This window comes from Palaemon carinicauda, chromosome 20 (assembly GCF_036898095.1).
Source record: "Palaemon carinicauda isolate YSFRI2023 chromosome 20, ASM3689809v2, whole genome shotgun sequence".
NCBI classification, from domain to species: Eukaryota; Metazoa; Arthropoda; class Malacostraca; order Decapoda; family Palaemonidae; genus Palaemon; species Palaemon carinicauda.
In genome coordinates, this window is record NC_090744.1 from 44,655,320 (window position 1) to 44,664,537 (window position 9,218).

Below are 9,218 nucleotides of genomic sequence, written 5' to 3' on the forward strand. Positions count from 1 at the left end.
TCCATGACAGCTCTAATCAGCCGGATCAGTTCTTGGGTAGACGAAGAGGGATCCGGGGTCGAGGAGGTAGACGGAATGGACACATCCGTCGGTGTAGGAGTAGGCGGAGGGATGGATGAGGGAGGAGCTCCAAGCTCCGACTCGGTGTATTCCACCTTGTCTTCGTCCTCTTCGGCTCCTTGAGCCATAAGCGTCTTCTCCGTGTCTTCCGAGACGTCAGAGATCTGCTCATCATCCTCGGAATCTAATCGACACTCATGCATGGACTGAGCCATGACCACATCAGGTTCCACCGTAATTTGGACAGTGGGGATTGCGTCTTTCGGAACCACTGAGTCAGGGGAGGCCTTAGGGAACAACAGGGACCTCAGTTCTTCGGTGGCCAGGTACGGTCCGGTAGCATTTTTCTGAAAGCCACGCACCCACTTGCGCAGCTTTTCGCGAGAAATGTCTCTAACCTCCGCTGAGGGAGGGTTATGGAAGGCCTCAACTAGGTGGGCCTGGCAGACCGTACAATCCAGTGGATTCCAGAACTTCAAATCCCCTTTCTTGTCTGCACAAGGGGCGTGAGTCCTACAAGCCGTATGCCCGTAAAACTGCGGGCGTTTCACAGCGCAGAAGGCGAAGTCACACTTCATCTGCTCCTCCTGTGGAAGAAAGAGAAAATGAGTATGGGGGAGTCATAGGAATGGCTCTTAAACTAAGTTAATATTAATCATTAATTTTAACTTAAGAAGGTGTGATGCATAGAGAATGAAAACAGTAAAGGAGAACACGCTCCATGCATCTCGCCCGGCTGGTTACCATAAGCTTGGTCCTGGGATAATCCAAATGACCGAGATCATTGGATATAGTTTCCTAGGATTCCATTATATTGGAACTCCATGGAAAGCCAAGGACAAGGTTGGGATCGAATTCATTCGGTTCCCAGTTAAGAGCCAGAAGGCCTCATAAAGGTAACTGCTTCTGGCAACCAGCCGTGCTAAGATGCACATAGCATGCTGGAATTAGAAGAATGCAAAGAGACAGCATGATCACTAATAAAGCAGTACCAGGTACTGATCTTAAAAGCAAAGCAGCTTATCTATTTGCTATGTAGGGCTATCTTAGTTTTATGATAGCTACAGTGAGGGGGTGTAAGTATTCTTGACGCCTCCGGGGCATCCGGCAAGCCGCCGGCATGCCGGAGCTCGCTCCAGCATAGATTCTGGCATTAGAACAGACAATTTTCAAAAGTCAGTTAGATACCAGGATGGCGGCCGCCGGCACAGCGGCGGCACGCCGGCACAGCGGCGGCACGCCGGCAAGGAGCGGCGGCTCCGGCAGCCGGAGGATGCCAGGTTGGTGACTGGGATAAGGATGGTACAGGTAGTATCGGGTTGCCGGCGGTATATGCCGGCACTCCGGTGATCGACCGGCAAGCGGACGATTAGATAGGAGTAGGAGAGCCGCCGGTAGTAGCCGGCGGCAGCCGGCAGTCCCTCGGTACACGGGGGGCTGGCGGCAAGGGTAGGGAAGTCACCAAGAGGGAGGCAGGTATTGCCGACAGTAGAGGCGGCAAGAGACCGGCACCCGGATAGATAGAGAGACAGGGGGAGGGGGGAAGGAATGCAGGAAGTACCGTCAGGGTTCCAGACATCCCTCCCCCTCCCTGAGAGGGTGTACCCATGATAGAGACAGGCTCTAACATCCATAAGCAGGGGTCACTAGGGACCGGGAGCAGGTAGCCCAAGGGAGGGCTAGGGAACACCCAAGAGGGGGGGGGGGAGACTCCCCTATGCAGAACTACACTAGTAACTAACCTTATAGGACATTATGAAGGTATATGTACCAGAGCGGACTGCACAGGGAAGCTCGGGTAGCCCTACTCATCCACCCTAAGGAGGATTTGTAGGACAGGGGACAGATGAGTATAAACTAACCTAAGCATAGGCTAGGCTATACAAGAGATAGGTGGGGAGGGAGAAGAGAGAGGTCTTCCCAGGAAGGGTTTCTGTACCAGAGCGGCCACTAAGGGAAGGGAGGACACTCCCTAACCTAAGATCAGGCTGATCGGCTAAAACGGTGCAAGAGTACAGTTTCAGCATGGAACAGAGAAACCTTCCTAACCCGACCTAGAGCAGGGCTAAAAGTCCTGAACTAGGCAAGGAAGAAGACATATCGCTATCGCAGGAAAGTCATAGACTATCCTAGCCATAGAGGTAGGCTAGCCTAACCTCACTCTCAGACGCAATCCTAAAGGGGGTTCATTCCTTTAGGGAGGACTGAGAGGCGATATATATACTCTATTAGACAATTAATCCCTTTACTCAGAAAAGGGATCAAGGCTAAATAGAGGGAATGCCAAGGCAGGGGATGAAGGAAGCATATAGGGGTCCTAAGGTTAGGTTAGGCTAGAAAGAATCACTGACTAGCCTATCCCCTATATGGTCCCTGAAGGCGAAAACATTTGCATCACTAGTCAAAAGTATTGTAAAATAATAATGCCACTATCTTCATAACTTAGTCTAGGATCACTAATAAATCATGCATGAACACTTGTATGTAGGCTCCTGGCCTGGGGGCTATAGTAGCCGACTGGTATGAGGTCAATCGATGACCGATAAAAAGCGTCTAAACACGATATAAAAGTTCCTAGCTATGAAGACTAAATAAACTAATGTATTCGATTAGTATATAATGCCGGAAGCGTTGTTGTGGCTAACTAAATAAGACATGCAAAACAACAACGACGCCATAAAATGGCGGGTCCGGTAGAGGCACAGCTCTGCCACAAAACATCAATTATTTCGCAAAATAATATTTACTTTACGGCCAGAGCTTAATTAAACAATACTGGAACCTTGTACTCAACTTTCCAGAAGAAGGCGAGGCTGAAGGTAACGACATAGCGAAGATGCAAAGCGATAAAGTTAACACAAGGGAAAATCCGTCTAAGTAGGGCAGCTACTAAACAAAGGATTAAAGACGCGCGTGACGTCATTAGAGCAATGGCGTCCGTTTGTTTACGTCTCGAGTATCAGTAGTAGCCACGAGTGAGATTAGCTGTGGAACGGCTCCCAGCTATTCTCAGTCCTTACACACCGAAGCATTAACTCTGTTCGGGGTGGAGATAGCTATGTGGCACGTTCAGACATGCGTGTCCCCTGTTGTATTACGATGTCTTAAAGGGAAACCTTTGAGATACTCGCTCCAGAAGTTAGAATTCTGTGATAACCTGTGGTTAAATTCTCTGGGAATATCTTAGTAGTCTTATACCCAAGGAAGCTACCAAACAGGAACCTTCCATCAGGACGCCATGGCTTGAGCCCAAAAACACTTATATCACAGTTAACAGTATGTTAAATAATGCCACAATCTTCATAACTTAACCTAGGATCACTGGTATATATCATGCATGAACACACGTGCTAGGCTATCTAGCCTAGGGGCTAAGCTAGCGATCTAGTATGGGGTCGAACGACGACCGAGTAGATGAGCGTTAAAACACGATATACGTAATTCCTAGCTATGAAGACTAAATAACTAACAATATCAATTAGTTAAGAGGCCGGATAAAGCTGTTCTGGCTAGCTAAATAAGGCATGCAGAAGAACAGCGACGCCATAAAATGGCGCGTCCGGGAACGGCACAGCTCTGCCACAAAACACAATATTTTACAAAAAGTAGAAGTTACTTTACGGCTAGAGCTTATTTAAACAATACTGGGACCTGGTACTCAACTTTCCAGAAGAAGGCGAGGCTGAAGGTAAAGACATAACGGCGATGTAAGTCGATGAAAATCGCACAAATGGAAATCCGACCAAAGCAAGGCGCTACAGGGAGAAGGATGAGGACGGACGTGACGTCATTTAGCAATGGCGCCCGTTTGTTTACGTTTCGAGTACCAAAAGCAGCCACGGATGAGTGTAACTGTGGAACGGCTCCCCAGTTATTCTCCACCTTTCCATATCGAAGTGTTAACTCTATATGGGGTGCAGATAGCTATGTGACGTGTTAATACATACGTCCCCTGTTGATATACGATATCCTAGAGGGAAACCTTTAGGGTACTCGCACCAGAAGTTAGAATTCTGTTATAACCAGTGGTTTAATTCTCTGGGAATATCCCTGTAGTTAAATATACCCAGGGAAGCTACCGAAGGAACCTTCCATCAGGACGTCATGGCTTGAGCCCAAAAATAGCGTACGTAAAGCTGTATTATTATTATTATTATTATTATTATTATTATTATTATTATTATTGTTGTTGTTATTAAAATTATTATTGTTATTATTATTATTATTATCATTATTATTATTATTATTATTATTATCATTATTTATTATTATTATTATTATTATTATCATTATTTATTATTATTATTATTATTACTGTATACGTAGGGTACCTTGTACTTTGAATTGGTAACCTACGTAGCATATAAGACGGGTTGTGATTGGTTCAAACGCTGATAGATGACGTATCAGAACCCAAGTTTTGTTATCTAGCCTGTGATTGGTGTTTTTCCCGCATCTCCAACTTCCAGCATCTACGTATTCGCGGTCACTTTCTCTCCCGCCGTATCGCTGTGTAGATGTTGTTAAGTTATTGTGAACTTTAATCTGTGCTGTGCGTGACTGTTTTAAGTTGAACTTTTTGTTGAACTTTCTGGTAAACCCTACTGTACAATGCCTCCCAAGCGTTCTGCTTCTACTAAGGCTGTTAGTGAGCCTAAACGCCACCGAAAAATGATGACGATTGCTGAGAAGGTGACGCTTCTCGATATGTTAAAACACGGTAGAAGTTACGCGGCCGCATCCCGCCATTTTGGAGTCAACGAATCCACCGTTCGCTATATCAAGAAGGACGAGGCGAACATTAGAAAGACGGCTACCATCACCTTTAGCAGATCAGCGAAGCGAGTTGTTACCACGGGTAATAAAACGATCGTACGCATGGAAGGTGCTTTAGCAGTGTGGATTGCCGACTGCCAGAAGAAGAACATAGCCTTGGATACGAACACCATCCGAACCAAGGCTTTGAGCTTGTATGAGAATTTTGCGGCAAAGGAACCTCAAGACGACGATGGCGACCATGCTGAAGAAGATGATGATGTAGATGAACCTCAACCAGGGACATCCACTGATTCCCAGCCTCAGAAACAACGTTTTTCCGCCAGCAAAGGATGGTTCGCAAAGTTTCAGAAACGCTTCGCCCTGAAAAGCGTTTCCCTGCATGGCGAGGCTGCTTCCGCTGACACTGCCGCTGCTGAAACTTACGTAAACGAGACGTTCAAGAATATTATCGCCGAAGGTGGATACAAGCCGGAACAAGTGTTTGATATGGATGAGACCGGCTTGTTTTGGAAGAGAATGCCGTCGCGAACTTTCCTGTTCAAAGAAGAAGCCAAAGCCTCTGGCTTTAAAGCATTCAAGGATCGCATTACCCTCGTGATGTGTGGCAATGCTGCTGGATTTTTGCTAAAGCCAGGGCTTTTTTACAAGTCGAAAAATCCTCGCGCTTTGAAAAATAAGAATAAGAATCTCCTTCCCGTGTACTGGATGCATAATCCAAAAGCATGGATTACGAAGATGCTGACCTCCAACTGGTTCCACCAGTGTTTCATCCCGCAAGTCAGTCAATATCTCTTAGAGAAGGGCTTGCCATTCAAGATCCTTCTCCTTATGGATAACGCTGGTGGACACGCAACTGATCTGTCGCGTGAGGGCGTTCAGGTTGAGTTCCTGCCACCCAACACCACGTCATTAATTCAACCGATGGACCAGGGGGTTATCAGGGCGTTCAAGGCCCTCTACACGAAGAATACCTTGGCGGACCTCGTTGCGTGTGTGGATGCTGCCCAAGAAGATGAAGATGAAGATTTTAACTTGAAGGCGTACTGGCGGCAGTACACCATAGCCACGTGCCTGCAGAACATTCAGAAGGCACTGCAAGAAATGAAACCTGCAACCGTGAATGCGAGCTGGAAGAAGTTGTGGCCCCAGATTGTTTACGACGACGAGGGATTTACTCCGTCTGAAATCCAACACTCTGCAATACGCAAATCTGTGCAGTTGGCTGCGATAATTGGAGGTGACGGGTTTGGCGACATGACGACTGAAGACGTCGACGAGTTGTTGGACTGCCATTCCCAGCCCCTAACTGACGCAGACCTAGAAGACCTGACGAAATCGGCCTGTGAAGAAGAGAGCGAAACACAGGAAGAGACCCAAGAAAATGTCGAAGAAATGGGCTTAACATTAGAACGGCTTGCCAAGGTCTGCAACTATATAAAGGAGGTGAAAGAAATGTTGCAAGAGTGGGACGAGGATATGGTTCGTTCTATGCAATTCTGCAACAAGATCGATGAAGACATGACTCCCTACAGGATGCTCTTAGAGCGAAAAAAGAAGCAGCAGCAGCAACTTCCAATCACAATGTTCTTCCAGCCTCGCAAAAAAGAGCCAGTTCCTCCTGCTAGTACACCTTCAGAAGAAATTGAAGAAGTTTCCCAGGAAGAGGTTGAAGAGGTGTCCCAGGAAAAGACACCTCCGTCTGAAGAAACGTAAAATACTATCATTGGCTGCACAGTAGAAGACATCATCAGCTTCATCATCATCATTTCTACTGTGCAGCAAATTCATCGCCATCATCATTCAAGTTTTTCTTCAACTTCTTTCGTGGTGAGTACAGTAACAATCTTTATTTTTTACTTTAATATTCTAACATTTTAATATTTGTGCCTTTTTTATAGTTTAGTACTGTATGCATTAAGTTAAAGGGAAGGTTTTAAAAGTCTACATGTTGTAACCTATCATATTTTTTTTGTTTAAAATTTACATTTACGTACGTAAAACAATCTCTCTCTCTCTCTCTCTCTCTCTCTCTCTCTCTCTCTCTCTCTCTCTCTCTCTCTCTCTCTCTCTCTCTCTCTCTCTCTCTCTCTCTCTCTAAATTATTTTCCTGCTTTGCTACGTACAGTATGTACTGTATGATTTTATATAGATACGGTAAATAATATTTGTAATAACATATTTTCTAAAAGCTTTTACTGTAATATCATTATTTATCACTTTCATCATGCGTGTTAAATGCCTTCTTTGTTTACTGAGCGTGGTTGTTTACTGTGCGTACTTTATGACGCCGTCGTTTCAGGCGGCATCATAAAGAAAAACATTTCATTTGGAAGTCCTAAGAAAAATTAAGTAAAACATTGGTAATAACAAAATCAACATACTGTATAATCAATATAATCGATGCAAAAACTAAACTATACACAGATGTGTACACTAAATGCGTTTGTTTCTTCATTATGATCAGAGAAACGTAAACAAAACATTGGTTGCCATTTTTTATCGTGATTTTTGGCGTGTTTAGGAAACGCATGATATAAAATCGCCTTTAATATTTGTGCCTGTTTTAGTTTAGGGTACTGTAGTTCATGCATTAAGTGTTCTGTACATTAAAGGGTAGTTTGTTAACAGTACTACGTACAAGGGACTGTTTTAATAGTCTGAATATGTACATGTTAAATAAATAGGTAAATATGGTGTCACTACTTCGCGGATTTTCACCTATCGCGGTCGGGTCTGGAACCTATCTACCGCGATAAACGAGGGTTCACTTTACGTTTGATGATATTCACGTTTTATTGATGTGGTTACTGTTAATATAGCTAGCACTATTAATAGGTTCTGCTAGTGTATGAGTCATTATTTTGGGATCGCTTTATGCTGACACCCGTAGCTCCGCCTTGAGTTATACTCCACTATAATGGATACTCATTGGGTGAGAACTAGTCAGATATTTGGAGTGCAACGGTGAAACCCGGCACTCAGACTCCGGCTTCGGCCTTTTGCACATGAACCTTTGTCATGATTAATCACAATTTCATTATTACGGTCCTTTTTTCATCGAATCTCCGGCTTCACTGGAGATAACACAGACGTTCAGCATTGAGGCTAATATTATCTTACCGCTGAGGTTCACGATTTCACGATGCCGGACCTTTGTCACCGGATCTCCGGTGCAAACAGAGATCAATCAGACGATCAGAACCGGGGTTAACATTATTTTACCGATGAGGTTTATAGTTACATGTTACGTGGTTACTGGTTTTTAATATATTAATTTGTTAGCTAACATATCAGTCACACATGATTAAATTTATTTTGTTTCTGTTGATTCATCTGTTCACTGACCAGAGTCTCAAGGAACATCCAGACTTATGTCTTCTTTCTTTTACAGAAAGTCCGCTGCGCTGCCAAGGGCTGCTCCGCTGCTTTTACTGATCCCCTGGGCTATGATCTATGCCGGTCCCATGCACATTGCGCCATATCCTTCTCTCGGGAACCGGGACAAGCTCCCTACATGGTATGGTTCCCAGAGTCATGGACGCTCTGCTACGAGCTGTCATTCCTACTCCTGAGCGAGGATGTAAGTTGGTTCTAGTTTGTTCCTGTTAATATCCTTTGCGATGAACTAATTGGTCTTTATATATTTACATCGATTATTGCTTCATTATTAATCCCCTCACCTCTTTCAGGCTGATGATGAATCTCTCCGGGAGGCAAGAGCTACTCTCCGTCCATGGGTGTCAGGTTTTGGGAGGAATGCGCCGTCTGGCGCACCCTATCTCCTTGATGGAGACATGGCTTCTTGCCTATTCCCGGGCTCTACTACGGCAGCAGTTCCACCGGAGATAGCGGCCCCGTTAATTGAGGCGGTTAGAGCAACCATTCCAACGGAGGAAGAAGTGTTATTGACGAAGGACGCGTCCTTTCTAGATCTGGACATCGAACCCATGGATGAGCAGGTAGGTGGTGATGAGTTGGTGGACCCCCTTTCATCCCTCACTCCTTCCTCTACTGCTTCCTTTCACGGCTTTGATAAGCCTACGGCTTCTCCTCGGGATCCCTCCGTTCCTGTACGACCCAAGGTGAAGCCACTACGTATCTTTAAGCCTTCAGCTTTGCCATTATCAGTGTCACCGGTCCCGGGACCCTCAAAGGATCCTGATGTTCATATTACTTTACCTAAAACCGTGACTACTGAAAAGACGAAGTCCGCTAAGTCCAGGGCTTCGTCAGCGGATCGTGCTCGGGATCCCGCCTTGTCCGCCGCCATGGTCAGGGATTTTGTGAAAGAGCAGATACAACAGCATCTACAACAACATTCTAGGGCAAACCAAGGAGCTATGACAGAGCTCAAAGATATGGTGGCGAATCTGATCCGT